Below are 17584 nucleotides of genomic sequence, written 5' to 3' on the forward strand. Positions count from 1 at the left end.
AGACCCCTTTAAAATGTTCACTCTTTGTTTCATTGCAGCCATTTGGTAAATTCTAAAAAGTTCATTTTTTTTCTCATTAAAATACACTCTGCACCCCATCCTGACTGAAAAAAAAACAGAAATGTAGAAATTTTTGCAAATTTATTAAAAAGAAAAACGGAAATATCAAATGGTCATAAGTATTCAGACCCTTTGCTCAGACACTCATATTTAAGTAACATGCTGTCCATTTCCTTGTGATCCTCCTTGAGATGGTTCTACTCCTTCATTGGAGTCCAGCTGTGTTTAATTAAACTGATAGGACTTGATTTGGAAAGGCACACAACTGTGTATATAAGACCTCACAGCTCACAGTGCATGTCAGACCAAATGAGAATCATGAGCTCAAAGGAACTGCCCAAGGAGCTCAGAGACAGAATTGTGGCAAGGCACAAATCTGGCCAAGGTTACAAAAGAATTTCTGCATTACTCAAGGTTCCTAAGAGCACAATAGCCTCCATAATCCTTAAATCAAAGACGTTTGGGACCACCGGAAGTCTTCCTAGACCTGGCCGTCCAGCCAAAGTGAGCAATCATGGGAGAAGAGCCTTGGCGAGAGAGGTAAAGAAGAACCCCAAGATCACTGTGACTGAGCTCCAGAGATGCAGTAGGGAGATGGGAAAAAGTTCCACAAAGTCAACTATCACTGCAGTCCTCCACCAGTTGGGCCTTTATGGCAGAATGGCTCAATTGAAGCCTCTCCTCAGTGCATGACATATGAAAGCCCGCATAGAGTTTGCTCAAAAACACATGAAGGACTCCCAGAGTAGAGTATGAGAAATAAGATTCTCTGGTCTGATGAGATGAAGATAGAACTTTTTGGTGATAATTCTAAGTGGTATGTGTGGAGAAAACCAGGCACTGCTCATCACCTGCCCAATACAATCCCAACAGTGAAACATGGTGGTGGCAGAATCATGCTATGGGGGTGTTTTTCATCTGCAGGGACAGGACGACTGGTTGCAATTGAAGGAAACATGAATGCGGCCAAGTACAGAGATATCCTGGATGAAAACCACTTCCAAAGTGCTCTAGACTTCAGACTTGGCCAAAGGTTCACCTTCCAACAAGACAATGACCCTAAGCACACAGCTAAAATAACAAAGGAGTGGCTTCAGAACAACTCTGTGACCATTCTTGACTGGCCCAACCAGAACTCTGACCTAAACCCAATTGAGCATCTCTGGAGAGACCTACCTGAAAATGGCTGTCCACCAACGTTCACCATCCAACCTGACGGAACTGGAGAATGGCAGAGGATCACCAAATCCAGGTGTGAATAACTTATTGCATCATTCCCAAGAAGACTCATGGCTGTACTAGCTCAAAAGGGTGCTTCTACTCAATACTGAGCAAAGGGTCTGAATACTTATGACCATGTGATATTTCAGTTTTTCTTTTTTAATAAATTTGCAAAAATTTCTACATTTCTGTTTTTTTTCAGTCGAGATGGGGTGCAGAGTGTACTTTAATAAGAAAAAAAATGAACTTTTAGAATTTACCAAATGGCAGCAATGAAACAAGGAGTGAAAAATTTAAAGGGGTCTGAATACTTTCAGTACCCACTGTATGTTCGCTGTATGGCAAATGTCCTTAATTCCATCGTACACAAAAGGCAGAAAAAAAGTTCATTCAAAATACATGGCCTTCCATGACTACAAATTTTCTTTACCATCATCGTCATTGTTTGCACAAAATAAGAATTTTCTTGTGTTCCGACTCCTATGAATTCCCCCAGTAGGACCCTGCGCAGGATCAGACCCCTGCGCCTGCTGGACACAAAATGTTAAAAACGTTTTTAACTAAAAAATTCTTGAGCATCAATTACTACAAATTGCTTTACAATTGTCATGTTTTGTAAAAATGTGTATCTTGTAACAGGATTGGGCCCCCAAGGAGGGCTGGACACAAAAGACACAGGAATGTAATCATATAATGATGTCACATCCCATGATAATGCAATAATGATGTCACTGCGAATAACACTGGAATAATGGCAAAAATTATGTTACGTAAATGAAAATATACGCAGGGGAAACCTGTTTTCCCCATTGCGCCCTTTTATCATCCACAACCATCACGAACAATATTTTACTTTAGTTTTTGTGACTTGTAGCAGTTACAATGCCTGCTACCCTTGTAGTTACACCCAGGTGGCGTGGATGGTGGGACAAAGGAGAATAGAAAAAAATTGGACAAAGTTGTGGTCAAAGACCCTCCATGAGCTATATTTTATGTGAATCTCCACATTGATCTCTTGGTAATGCCAAAAAGCAGCTTATGATTATGAAGAACCACATTATGTGATCATACACGCAGGGCAGGGAAAATGAATTTTGGTACCCTAGGCAGATGAAGCCAATGATGCCCCCCCCCCGACTCCTGATGAAACCTCAGCCCATAAGTAAAGGAATGGGTCAGAGACTAAGGTAACAGGTCCCCTAACACACCCTCCTCCAGCTATGACGACCGCTTCCATTGGAATTGTTACATTTCCCACCCAAAAATACCAGCAAAAGTAAAAAAAATGGTGTATTTTAGGGGTGAGGCTCAACACAGAGTGCAATTTCAAAGTTAGATATGGAATCTTTCATTGCTTGCAGACCATTTACACAATACCAGGGACAAATAGCGATATTCATCATCCTATATTATAAATGTCGGACCCAAGGTCAGTCATAGAAACTAATAAAGCTTAACTATAATGGGGGCTGTTTGGTTTCAATTAAGGTGTCCAGCATTTTGCAGATATCCTAATGGAAACTAAACAGATCCCCACTATAGATAAAAGGATACATCTGATGGTTTTTACATCCTGCATGTGACAAGTACAGTATGCAGCAAAACTGATGGTGTTTCTGGTGCCATATTCCTGGACGGATAGTGGTTCTGGTGCCATATTCTTGTATGGATGGTGGTTCTTTTAGCATATTCATGGTTGTTCTGGTGATGTAATGCCCCTAATAGCCAGCCCCTCATAATGTCCCACTAGCCCGCCCTTCATAAATCCCCACACAGCCAGCTTCTATTGTTTTATCCCACATTTATTGGCGGCACCGACATCAATTGTATTTGCCTCTTACTCACACGAATACAATTGAGTGCAGGGAGGCAGTGATGGCCAGAGTGCAGGCAGAGAGAGCATGGTGAGCGATGTCAGTGACTGACACTCCTCCCCTGTGTGCCTGCGCCCCGGTTGTCAGTGTGCTGAATGCCTGTGGCCGGAGAAAGATGCCGGCCGGTCGCAGGCGTTCAGCAGTGTCAGGGTTACTTTATGAAGTGCGCCTTCCTCAGGGAGGCAGAAGGTGGCACCTACCCTGCCTACCCCTCGTCCTGGTGCTGGATATAGCATATGCGCTGCTCCTTTAATTCTAAAATAAGACTCTAAAAGAATATATTATAGCTCTACTTATAATAGGCCACTAATTTTACGGAGGCCAATAAACTAATAAGCTTTAATTTTTTTGCAAAAACACAAATATGTATAATAATTATAAATGTAGAAATTTACAGTTCAGCAAAATGTTGAACGCTGAGTAGAAAAAATGCACCATGACAAAAAAAATCACATTAACATTAACAACCGGCAATTAAAACAGTATTTTATTTGACATTCCCTTAAGCATACAATAAAATATCTAGATTATTTTATTACTCACCTGCCAGCACCTCAAACAACATAAAAGGAGTAATTAGCCAGATCACTTAAAACAGATGCATTGGTGCTCGTATTCTAATAGTAAACATAAACCAATAAAATATACATATTATAATAAAGGGGAAACACAAAGGCTATTCTGTCTTAATAATATGGCAGGTACCATTTAAAGCAGCAAACAGCTTGTAAATACAGATCATAGGAGGGATCAGTCAAAATATAAAGTAGTCTAAAATCACAATAAAACAATTAATTTTTTTCCAGGTCAAGCTAAAATTTAGGTTATAAATTTCAGGTCAGTGGGGGTCTACAAACAGGCCCTCACAATCAGCTGATTGAAGCTTTGTACATGGTTTAGTAGTTTTGAATAGCACTGCAAACTCCCTCCTATAAGTGGCACAGCTCTGTAAATTGTGTAGTGGTTATTAATGGTACTGCAAGCTCCCTCCCATAGGTGGCACAGCTCTGTAAATTGTGTAGTGGTCATTAATGGTACTGCAATCTCCCTCCAATAGGTGGCTCAGCTCTGTAAATTGTGTAGTGGTCATTAATGGTACTGCAAGCTCCCTCCCATAGGTGATACAGCTCTGTAAATTGTGTAGTGGTCATTAATGGTACTGCAAGCTCCCTTCCAAAAGTGGCACAGCTCTATAAATTGTGTAGTGGTCATTAATGGTACTGCAAGCTCCTTCCCATAGGTGGCACAGCTCTGTAAATTGTGTAGTGGTCATTAATGGTACTGGAAGCTCCCTCCCATAGGTGGCACAGCTCTTTAAATTGTGTAATGGTCATTAATGGTACTGCAAGCTACTTCCCATAGGTGGCACAGCTCTGTAAATTGTGTAGTGGTCATTAATGGTACTGCAAGCTCTCTCCCCTAGGTGGCACAGCTCTATAAATTATGTAGTGGCCATTAATGGTACTGCAAGCTCCCTCCCATAGGTGGCACAGCTCTATAAATTGTGTTGTGGTCATTAATGGTACTGCAAGCTACCGCCCATAGGTGGCACAGCTCTGTAAATTCTGTAGTGGTCATTAATGGTACTGCAAGCTCCCTCCCATAGGTGGCACAGCTCTGTAAATTGTGTAGCGGTCATTAATGGTACTGCAAGCTCCCTCCCATAGGTGGCACAGCTCATTAAATTGTGTAGTGGTCATTAATGGTAATGCAAGCTCTCTCCCCTAGGTGGCACAGCTCTATAAATTATGTAGTGGTCATTAATGGTACTGCAAGCTCCCTCCCATAGGTGGCACAGCTCTATAAATTGTGTTGTGGTCATTAATGGTACTGCAAGCTACCGCCCATAGGTGGCACAGCTCTGTAAATTCTGTAGTGGTCATTAATGGTACTGCAAGCTCCCTCCCATAGGTGGCACAGCTCTGTAAATTGTGTAGCGGTCATTAATGGCACTGCAAGCTCCCTCCCATAGGTGGCACAGCTCATTAAATTGTGTAGTGGTCATTAATGGTACTGTAAGCTCCTTCCCATAGGTGGCACAGCTCTGTAAATTGTGTAGTGGTCATTAATGGTGCTGCAAGCTCCCTCCCATAGGTGGCACAGCTCTATAAATTATGTAGTGGTCGTTAGTGGTACTGCAAGCTCCCTCCCATAGGTGGCACAGCTCTATAAATTGTGTTGTGGTCATTAATGTTACTGCAAGCTACCTCCCATAGGTGGCACAGCTCTGTAAATTCTGTAGTGGTCATTAATGGTACTGCAAGCTCCCTCCCATAGGTGATACAACTCTGTAAATTGTGTAGCAGTCATTAATGGTACTGCAAGCTCCCTCCCCTAGGTGGCACAGCTCTATAAATTATGTAGTGGTCATTAATGGTACTGCAAGCTCCCTCCCATAGGTGGCACAGCTCTATAAATTGTGTTGTGGTCATTAATGGTACTGCAAGCTCTCTCCCATAGGTGGCACAGCTCAGTAAATTGTGTAGTGGTCATTAATGGTACTGCAAGCTCCCTCACAAAGGTAGCACAGCTCTATAAATTGTGTAGTGGTCATTAATGATACTGCAAGCTCCCTCCCATAGGTAGCACAGCTCTATAAATTGTGTAGTGGTCATTAATGGTACTGCAAGCTCCGTCCCATAAGTACACATCTTTGCACATTGCATAGTTATAGCTAATGGTACTGCAAGTTCTCTCCTATAAATGGCACACATTGTGTTGAGGTCGTTAAAGGGAATCTGTCACCAGGTTTTTGTTATTTAATATGAGAGCAGCATAAAGTAGGGGTAGAGACCCTGATTCCAGAGAAGTGTCACTTACTTAGTAGCTTGCTGTAGTTTCAATACAATCAGTGTTTTATCAGCAGGAGATTATCACTGTAGGATTAGGTGTCTCATGTCAGGTGGTCCAGCAAATCTGTGTAGTCCACACCCACCACTAATTGGCAGCTTGCTGACAATGCACAGTGTACACAGGTAGCTGCCAATCAGGGCTGTGGAGGAGGTTATACACAGTTCAGCATTTATAGCACTGCTACATCTACAGTAGAGAAAACAGGGATTTTATCAAAACTGCATCAAGCTCTCCTCCATAAATGGCACAACATTGTACAGTGCATTGTGTAGTCGTCGTGAATGATACTGCAAGCTTGGGAAAATGATGAGGTACTATGAAAGCCAGGGGTCTGCTGAAGACCCTTGTTGCTGTCATCTCGATCCTTTTGTGAAGCTCAGCCATAGGCTAAGCTCCATAGGAGACCAATTCTGGACTGCCCATATGATGATGTCATGTGCTTGGAAGCTACTGATAGGTTTTTTGGTAACATCTGAGTTAATTAGAGACACACCTGTGGATGTATTTTAATGCACACCTGAAACACACTGCTTCTTTGTGTAGCATCATGGGAAAGTCTAAAGAAATCAGCCAAGATATCAGGAAGCGAATTGTGGACTTGCACAAGTCAAGTTCATCCTTGGGTACAATTTCAAGATACCTGAAGGTGCCTCGTTTATCTGTACAAACAATTATACGCAAGTACAAACAAGATGGGAATGTCCAGCCATCATACAGGCCAGGAAGGAGACGGGTTCTGTGTCCCAGAGATGAACGTGCTTTGGTCCAACATGTGCATATCAACCCAAGGACAAAAGCAAAAGACCTTGTGAAGATGATGGCGGAAGCTGGTAAGATTGTGTCAATAGCCACAGTAAAACAAGTACTATATCAACATGGGCTGAAAGGCCACTCTGTCAGGAAGAAGTTATTACTCGAAAAGAAACATAAAAAATCCAGATTAATGTTTGCAAATGGACACAGGAACAAAGATCTTAATTTTTGGAGACATGTCCTGTGGTCTGATGAAACTGAAATTTAACTTTTTGGGCATAATGACCAACGTTACATTTGGAGGAAAAAGGGAGAAGCTTGGAAGCCTAAGAACACCATCCCAACTGTGAAACATGGGGGTGGCAGCATCATGTTGTGGGGTTGTTTTGCTGCAGGAGGGACTGGTGTACTTCACAAAATAGATGGCATCATGAGAAAAGAAGATTATGTGGCAATACTGAAGCAACATCTCAAGACATCAGCCAGGAAGTTAAAGCTTGTGTAGAAATGGGTCTTCCAAATGGACAATGACCCGGAGCATACTGCCAAAATGGTAGCAAAGTGGCTTAAAGATAACAAAGTCAATGTTTTGGAGTGGCCATCACAAAGCCCTGATCTCAATCCTATTGAAAATGTATGGGCAAAGCTGAAAAGGCAGGTGCGAGCAAAGCGACCTACAAACCTGGATCAGTTACACCAGTTTTGTCAGGACTAATAATGGGCCCCAATTCAGACCAACTATTGTGAGAAGCTTGTGGATGGATATCCCAAACGTTTGACCCAAGTCATTCAGTTTAAGGGTAACGATACCAAATACTAAAGAAATGTATGTAAACTTTTGACTTTGCAGTAAGTAATAAAAATGTCTTAAAACATTCTCTCTCTCTTTTTCATTATTTTGGCATTTGGCAAATATTAAAAATTATGGTAATCCTAATTGACCAGACACGGTTAAGGTTTATTGTGATTTCATGTCAGATATTGAGAAAAATATGCATATGTGTCTTTTTATATAGTGTATGTAAACTTCTGGTTTCAACTGTATATATATAAATATATATTTTTAAATACAAAAGTTCAATTCACCCCACTTCTATGTTAAAAATAAAGAAAAAACAAAAAAAACAAAAACAAAATATACATATTTGTTATCCCACATTTGTAAAAGTCATATCTATTAAAATATAGAATCAGTTAATCTGATCGATAAACATCGTAAAGAGAAAAAGAATCAGTACGCAACAATTGCGTTTTTTTGGTCACCTCACCTTCCTAAAAAAACATAATAAGCAATTAAAGCATTGTATGTACACAAAATTGGTATCACTGAAATTGTAGGGCTCACCGTGTGGATATTTACTAAAGCCCCCGTCTCACATAGCGAGATCGCTAGCGACCTCACCAGCGATGTCGCTATGTGTGACACTTTGCAGTGATCAGGCCCCTGCTGTGAGGTCGCTGATCGCTGCAAAGTGTCCTGGACCATTTTTTGGTCGTTGCCCTCCCGCTGGTCAGCACACATCGCTGTGTGTGACCAGCGGGAGCAGCGATCAGGCTGGTAACCATGATAAACATCGGGTTACAAGGGGCACACGCGCACCTAGTAACCCGTTGTTTATCATGGTTACGAGCCTGCTAAAGTGAGCGGTAACCTTCCGCTCACCGTAGCAGAGTGGTAACCATGATAAACAACGGGTTACTAGGTGCGCGTGTGCCCCTAGTAACCCGATGTTTATCATGGTTACCAGCCTGCTCCTGCTTCAGCAGGCTGGTAACCGGAGCAGGACATCGTGGAAAGATTCTTTCCACGATGTCGCTGCTCCCCTGATCGTTGGTGAGCCTGCCTGTTTGACAGCTCACCAGCGACCACATAGCGACGCAGCAACGATCCCTGACAGGTCGTATCGTTGTCGGGATCGTTGCAGCGTCGCTAAGCGTGACGGTGCCTTTACTTAGTAAGTAAGGATATTACCCTTAATCAGCATAAAAATAAAAATATTATGGCAACACAAAGCAAAAACATTTTTTTTACAATATTTAGATTTTTTTTCACCACTTATGATATATATATATATATATATATATATATATATATATATATATATATAAAAAAATCAATGCATGTTTGATATCACTGAAATTGGACTGACCTGGACAATCAATTGCATGCAGATTTTTCTTCTTGCACCATTCACATGCACTATAGTGTAAACTGCTGCTGATTTTCAGAGTGAAATATGCACTTAGAATCTGAAGCAATTCTGTAGCATGTGAATTCAGTCCTGGTGATCATCTGCTCGTCATAGGTTTTTGAGAGTCCATGTAAAACCTAAGCAGATTGGAAAACTAGAAGACGAGCTTGGAATGACACAGTGGTAAAATAAAGCACGCTCATAAATCAGCTCAGTTTCACACAAACATAAAACAGTGTGCTGTCTTCATATATCTGTGTAGAAGTTAATATGACATAAGTAATGTAAGACATTACATAGATATCAGTAATTAATCAATGGTAAGTAAAGATAATTCTGTAGCTTCATTTTCATTCTGGTAAGGTAAAATGCATTCTTTTCTACAACATGTCAGTAAAAACATTGTAACCAGGAAATGTTGTTCAATGTTTGTCTAGAAAGGTTTTGTATGAACTAGAATTATTAGTGCAGGTGTCACATCTGTTTCCTTTTTAGATAAAGTATACAAAAAAGTTCTTCAGAAGAATATTTCTTAAGCGCCACCTATAGGTGACTACTTTATACGTAAATGATCTTAACCCCTTTACCACCTTGGGTTTTTCCGTTTTTGCGTTTTCACTTTTTGCTCCTCTTCTTCCCAGAGCCATAACTTTTTTATTTTTCCATCAATATGGCCATGTGAGGGCTGTTTTTTTTGTGGCATGAGTTGTACTTTTGAAAAACACCATTGGTTTTACTATAAAATCAGACATTTCTTCCATTTTCATTCCGTTGCAGTGTGTCGGTCAAGCTATTTACACTAGGTGTCTGTGAAGGACAGTATTAGCAAATTACAGGCCTTCTATTTAAAACCGTGGTTCTCTGTCAGACATAACACCTATAAGAGTGTTCCAAAATCAGCCATTTCTTCCATTTTCATTTCGCTGTAGTGTGTCGGTCAAGCTAGTCACACTAGGTCTCTGTGTAGAATAGTATTAGTAAATTACAGGCCTGCTATTTAAAACCGTGGTTCTCTGTTAGACATATCAACTATAAGAGTGTTCCAAAATCAGAAATTTCTTCCATTTTCATTCAGTTGCAGTGTATCGGTCAAGCTATTCACACTAGGTGTCTTTGAAGAATAGTATTAGCAAATTACAGGCCTGCTATTTAAAATTGTGGTTCTCTGTCAGACGTATGACATATAACTGCGTTCCAAAATCAGCCATTTCTCATGAACGTGGAAAATATTGTCCTCCATTAAAAATGGGCAAAGTGCATGGCAAGGGACAGGGAAGTGGACGTGATGGTGATGGTGCATGCAGAGGCCGAGGCCGAGGATGTGGCCGTGGGCAAGCTGAAATTGTGCCACAACAAACACCCACATCTTGCCGCTTGACCTTCCTGTCCCAATTACTAGGGGACCGCAGAACACCACTATTGAACACAGAGCAGGGTCAAAAGGTTGTTGGTTGGATAGCAGATAATGCTTCCAGTCACTTTGCCACCACCACCACCACCACCCTGTCTTCCACACGGTCAAGTCTCAGTAGCCGTGAGTGTGGACCACATATTCTTCACCCTGATCCTCCTTCCTCCCACCATGCCGAGTGCCCGGAGACAACTAATCCTACACTTGGACACTCAGAAGAGCTGTTCACTTTTCCATTTGTAGATTTGGGCCTCTCGCCGGCCGGCTTCAAGCAAGTCAAGAGGAGAACGCGTGTAGCAATGCCCAAATATTGGAGCAGCCACGGTCACACGAAGGCGACGGTGGGAAAATGCAATTACTGTCGCAAGAGGTGTATGATGATGATGCTGAGACACAATTGCCAGAAAGTGAGGAGGAGGACCAGGGTGCGGAAGTGGAAGATGAGGTGGTGGATGATATAGTAACTGACCCAACCTGGCAGGGGGACAAACAGAACGAGGACAGCAGCATACAGGAGGAGGGAGGTGTATCACCACAACAGGCAGGAAGAAGCAGTGTGGTGGCCGCAGAAACAAGGCGGGAAAGTGTTCCTCGTAAAGCCAACACGACGGAAGTTGCCAGTACAACTGTTAGGTCTTCTCGAGTCTGGTTATTTTTTAAAGACTGCAGATAACCCCAAAAAGGCCATTTGCACTACCTGCCAGGCCAGCATCAGCAGGGGTAGCCAAACTAGCAGCCTGACCACCACCAGCATGATCAAGCACATTGCAGCAAAGCACCCGACTTTGTGGGTCGAACCCCAGGGTCCAGGAACAATGTCTGCAGGTGGCACCATTGCTTCTTCCGCTGTTGTGCATGCAAGCCAATCCCCTGTCCATGGTGCATGCGAAGATGCCTCCTGCCCTGCACCTGTCGTTGCAAACTTTCAAGTAGCAGCATCAGGAAGCACGTCCACGTGCTTGTCCCAGCGCAGCGTTCAATTGTCCATACCCCAGTCCTTGGAACGCAAGCGCAAATATGCAGCCCACGCCCCACAGGCCACACTACTAAATTGACACATTTCGCAAATGCTTGCACTCGAAATGTTGCCTTTTAGGCTCGTGGAGATGGAAGCTTTCCGCAACCTGATGGCGGCGGCCGTCCCTCGATACTCGGTCCCCAGCCACCACTATTTCTCCTGGTGTGCCATCCCCGCATTACACGAGAACGTGTCCCACAACATTATATGTGCCCTCAACAACGCAGTTACTGGGAAAGTCCACCTAACCACGGACACTTGGACAAGTGCTTGTGGGCAGGGACAGTACATCTCGCTGACGGCACACTGGGTTAATATAGTGGAAGCCGGGACACTGTTGGACCTTGGGACGGAACATGTCCTCCCAACGCCGAGGATTGCGGGCCCTGGGTCAATCAGGGTTGCCCCACATTCTGTAGCTCCTGCACCTCCTCTTCCTCCTCCTCTTCAGAATCCATCTCCGAAATGACCACATCAGTCCCACGCTGGAAGCACTGCAGCACTGCCTCGGCCAAGTGGCAACAGGCTGTGCTGAAGCTAATATGCTTAGGTGACAAACCACACAACGCTGAAGAGTTGTGGACAGCTCTGAAAGAGCAGGCAGATCTGTGGCTGACACCGCTGACCCTACAGCCAGGCATGATCGTGTGTGACAATGGCCGGAACCTGGTGGCGGCTCTGAGGCAAGGCTCACACACGTACCATGACTGGCCCATGTGTTTAACCTTGTGGTTCAGCGCTTTCTCAAAACCTACCCGCATCTGTCGGATCTGCTTGTCAAAGGACACCGCCTGTGTGCCCATTTTAGAAAGTCAGCTACAGCTTCCGCCGCCCTTGCCGTGCTTCAGCAGTGTTTACAGCTTTGTTCCCACGCATTGGAACTCTACATTGCAGATGTTTGGAAGGATTTGCGAGCAGAAGAGGGCAGTTGTTGACTACCAGCATCAACAAGACCGTTGGTATTCAGGTCAGACTCCACACATAAAACCTCAGGAGTGAACATGGATGTCAGACATATGTACCATCCTCCAAAACTTTGAGGACTCCACCAAGATGGTGAGCGGTGATGACGCCATAATTAGCATCACCATCCCGCTTCTCTGTCTTCTGAAACGCTCTCTGCTCACAATTAAAGAGGATGCATTGCAGGCAGAGCACGATGAGATGGACCAAGAAACCATACAGGGTGATTCCACAAAGCCCAGCCTCATCTCATCAGAACGTGCATTGGGTGACAATGAGTAAGAGGAGGAGGAAGAAGAACAGGAGCTAGTTTCCTACGGTATAGACAGTACTATCTGCACAACTGTTATACCATCTGTTCAGCGTGGATGGCCTGAGGACAGGGAGATGGAGGAGGAGGAGAAAGATGAGGAGGAAAGCATGGTCAGTCGTCCTCTTGGTGAGGACATGGAAGTCTTGCCTGTTAGCAGTCTGGTACACATGGCTGAGTTTATGTTATGCTGCCTTTCCCATGACCCTAGTGTTGTCCAAATTTTGGGTGACAGTCATTAGTGGTTGGTGACACTTCCTAGACCCATGCTACAAGGATAACTTTCTGTCTCTTATTCTCTTGCAGGGCAGGCCTAATAAAATGGTGCAGTACGAGAATGCCCTTGTTGTGGAATTATTAAAAAAATTCCCATATGAAAACGCTGGCGGCAGAGGTCACAGTTCGTTGGACAACCAAGGAGTACAGGTGAGAGACACAAATGCAATTGAGCAGAGGCGGAGGAACACTGTCAAAGTTCTGGAACAATTTTCTCAGACCCTCCCATCGCACAAGCCCTGATGCGAAGGGTACTCTCCCAAGGAGGGACAAGTTGCGGAAGGTGCTAAGGGAGTACGTTGCCAACCGTACCAACATCCTCTGTGATTCCTCTGTGCCTTATAATTATTGGGTATCCAAGCTGGACACGTGGAATGAACTGGCTCTCTACGCCTTGGAGGACCTGGCCTGCCCTGCCGCTATCGTTTTGTCAGAGCAGGTTTTTAGTGCCGCTGGTGGAATTATAACCGGTAGGCGCATCTGCCTGTCAACTGAAAATGCTGACAGACTGACTCTTATAAAAAGGCTGGATTGGGCCAGACTTCTCAATACCACCGAATGATAGCAGCGTAACATAAACTCAAATACAGTGTCTTTTTTTGGGAGGTCTAATTCTATTCTCAGGCACCTCTGTCTTCACACCCACACATGGGTATACTCTTACTGATTTTGTCTATTTGCTCTTGTCCCTCTCCTTCTCCGCATCATCATCCTCCACCACCATATCACCACCATATGTACCATATCAACATATCTACGTCTCTTGCAAGGGACATTGGTGTTCCTCCAAATTTTTGCAGACGTTACTTCACTGCATAGGCAAACAGTATGGGAGACCCACTTCCTAATAATGGGAACATTGTTTTTAGGAGGCCCTCCAACCTCTACGTCTCTTGCAAGGGGCATTGGAGTTCCTTCAAATTTTTGGCAGCCGTTGCTTCACTGCATAGGCAAACAGTATGGGAGACACTCTTCCTAATAATGGGAACATTGTTTTCAGGAGGCCCTCCGACCTCTACGTCTCTTGCAAGGGGCATTGGAGTTCCTCCATATTTTTTGCAGCCATTGCTTCACTGCATAGGCAAACAGTATGGGAGACACTCTTCCTAATAATGGGAACATTGTTTTCAGGATGCCCTCCGACATCTATGTCTCTTGCAAACAGTATGGGAGACCCTCTCCTTTCTAATGGGAATATGTCATTACTGAGGCCCACCTCTATGTGTCTTTAAATTGTTAGTAGGGCTTTTCCTAAATTTTGGAAGCCGTTGGACTCCCTGCAAACCCTATAACTGAATAGCAGACCCTCTCCTTTCTAATGGGAACATGTCGTACTCGTTACTGTGGCCCAGCTCTATGTGTCTTTAAATTGTTAGTGGGATTTTTCCTAAATTTTGGCAGCCGTTCGACTCACTGCATACGCTATAACTGTATAGCAGACCCTCTCCTTTCTAATGGGAACATGTCGTTACTGTGGCCCAGCTCTATGTGTCTTTAAATTGTTAGTGGGGTTTTTCCCAAATTTTGGCAGCCCTTGCAATCACAGCATGGGCCTTACCACTATAGGAGACCCGCTCCTTTATAATGGGAAATTCTTTTTTACTGAGACCCTCCTCTATGTCTCTTCAAAGGGGTATTGGGTTGCGTCCAAATTTTTGGCAGCCCTTGCAGTCACTGCATACACAATAACAGTATATGAGACCCACTTTTTAATAATGGGAACAACAAAGCATAGCCGGCTGATGGCTCTCTAACAATAGCGAGGGCCGACTGCTGGCCCTTTAAGAATAGTAAGGGCCACCTGATGACCCTATAAAAATAGGCTTTATGACTTTCAGAATCCCTTCTTCGGGGACGGCTGGGCTGGGCTGGCTGGGGACTGAGTATCGATAGCAGGCCGCCAACGCAGCCATGACCTGGTGGCCAGATGCTGCCTTCACATGCCTAAAAGGCCCAATTTCAAATGCAAGCAAGCAAGCAGTATGGTATTGCAGTCTGGGGGTGGGTGGGTGGCAGGCTGCATACTTGTGCTTGCATTGCAAGGAATGGGGGAGGTACAATTGAACACTGCCCTGGGACAAGGACTTGCAAGGGGATAGTTGCAAGTTTGCATCTTCTGATGCGGCAAGGATCACTTCTGATGGGCACACTTTTTGGCAGTGATCTGGGTGTCAGAGATGCTTCCAGGGGTCTTCTCCATGCTGTTCCCATGTATTTTCCGCACTGTATGCATGTTTCACACACCACATGGCCAGATAAGGTTGTAAAATGTTAAAATGACATTTCCCGGTGAATGCATTTGTCTTGGTTGAAAGCAGTGCGAAAGTGCATAGACGCATCAAAAACGCTACGTGTGAACATAGCCCAAGGTGTGGAGGAGCATTTCTGTTTTTGGTTATTTATTTTGCCTTATGTACAAGTCATTACCCTGGAAAGGATGTTCCTTAACTTATTTCCCAGGAAAATCCATTTTGGGTTCATTTTTGTATGTATTATTGTGAGTCCGTAAAAGTGGCGTAATACCTTTGACAACGTTGTAGACAGCAGTGACCTGGGAGTCAGAAATGCTTCCAGGGTTCTTCCTCATGCTGTTCCCATGTCATTTGAGCAATGTTCCCATCGATTTGGGCAATTTTTAGGCCCTCTGCAGACCGCCAAGACTTACATTGGGCTTGTTACTTGGACCGAGCACTCGAGCATTCCAATTTGCTTGACTCGAACAACAAGCACCCTAGCATTTTAGTGCTCGCTCATCACTGGTAGATACCAAACATGTATGGGTTCTTTTTTATTTAAGTGGTGAAAAAAGATCCAAGGTTTGCAAAAAAAAAAAAGTCGCCCGGGATCTGGGGTTGGGTGAGGGCTTATTTTTTGAGCTCAGGGATATGACTTTGGACATACTCATACATCCAAGCTCATAAAGGGGTTAAAGCGTCTTGAAATATAACTCTGTAACTATTAGGGCTCATTCATACATCCAGGCAAATCGGTCCAAACACAAACCACTAATGCATGGACTGGCCGTCTGTCTGTTGACCGGAGCATTACAGCTTCATGTACACTGCTCAAAAAAATAAAGGGAACACTTAAACAACAGAATATAACTCCAAGTACATCAAACTGTCCACTTAGGAAGCAACACTGATTGACAACCAATTTCACATGCTGTTGTGCAAATGGAAAAGACAATAAATGGAAATTATTGGCAATTATCAAGCCACACTCAATATAGGAGTGGTTCTGCAGGTGGGGACCACAGACCACATCTCAGTACCAATGTGTGACACCCCAGGGGTCTGGTTGCCACAGTGATAGAGATATTACGTCTGAGAGCAGGTGGGAGGTCCTTTGGTCAGGGATCCTGTGCATGCCACACCTCCTGCCCAGTCTTGGGAGGGGAAGGACTTCCCCTATATAAACCCGGGGCTGAAGCAGGGTTGGGAGTCAAGGAGAGTAGAGACAAGAGACAGTCATAGGAAGAAACAGCTGGAGCTCAGTGGGAGCAATACTACTACGAGTCAGGGGCTGGCAGCTGCAGAGCTCGCCCTGACTGAGAAGCTTTCTTACCGGACCCGGCGTCCGAGGCTGTGGGGACTAACTCCTACCCAGCAGCAGAAGCCGACCGGCAGGGGATTTCAGGTCCTCAGGCCCAGAAACCCGAAGGCACGGTCTCACGTGTGGGACCAGCACCGCCATCGTGGAGCGGAAGCCAATAGAAGGCCCCGAGTCACCGGCCATACGGGTGAACACCACACAGTACACTCAGGGACGTGGGCTACTTATATCCGCTTCTAGCAAGGTAGCCAGAAGAGTACAGTCAGTTTGGGAGGCCTACAACTCCGCCTGGCCAGGGGAGATCCCATCTGCTCAAGGACTGACCAGGCCCCGTTCGCTAGCAAGTACTCCGGGAAGGTCTATCGTTGTTACCAGTAAAGACCCTGAATTACACCGCACCGTCTCTGAGTGGTTCCTGCTACCCCCATCTTCCACGTCGGCTGCCCTGAGGCCATACCCCTCCCGTTGGGGGTTATACTATCACGCTGCACAATTCTACACCGGCCTCAGCGGTCTGCCCTGCAGCGGCAGCTCCATAGCTTCAAATCAACGGGTGGCGTAGTTGACACTCAAATAACATCTATCAAGACTGCCACACACTGAGTCTGACTCCCTGGGCACGGACCGGGTCCCCGCCACTCGGAGACTACAACCCTCATCTGATCCGGTTCCGGGTAAGCCCCCGTGCGCGAGACGCTGCGCGACACAGCAGGCCCAGGGGCGCGTCAACTTTGGCGTAGTCGGCAGGATTTCGTGCCCGCAACCACCGGGTACTGCGTGCCTGAAAAGCAAAGACTGTTCAAACTTTCCAGTGGTGAGGTTTCCCGCCATCCGGCGCCATCTGCTGCCTTCTTCCCGCCATCCGCGAAGTTTTCCCGCCATCCGGCGCCATCTTCGGCCTTCTTCCCGCCATCCGTGGAGTTTTCCCGCCATTGGACGCCATCTTGAGGACGCCGCGCGGGAAGAAGAGGGGCGTGGACTTCGAAAGCGCGCGAGAACTGAAGCCCCGCCTCACGTCCGGACGTTGCGTAAGGTCCTGGAAGGAGCCCAGCAGACGCCGACGTCACCGGAGCGCGACGGAAGGTCCTCAACCCTGAC

At 45.0% G+C, this 17584-nt stretch overlaps 1 long non-coding RNA gene across 1 annotated transcript in view; it reads left to right on the plus strand.

The window, feature by feature from the left end:
- The window catches only part of LOC141271066 (uncharacterized), an 81834-nt gene that overhangs the window by 22383 nt on the left and 41867 nt on the right, over window positions 1-17584 (plus strand). The window contains exon 3 of the long non-coding RNA XR_012321818.1: window positions 12962-13081. This is a non-coding gene — a long non-coding RNA (uncharacterized lncRNA). The remainder of the gene's footprint in view (window positions 1-12961; window positions 13082-17584) is intronic.

Source organism: Phyllobates terribilis, unplaced genomic scaffold (genome assembly GCF_046119375.1).
Source record: "Phyllobates terribilis strain yellow unplaced genomic scaffold, ASM4611937v1 Scaffold_5__5_contigs__length_657084704, whole genome shotgun sequence".
Taxonomy (NCBI): Eukaryota; Metazoa; Chordata; class Amphibia; order Anura; family Dendrobatidae; genus Phyllobates; species Phyllobates terribilis.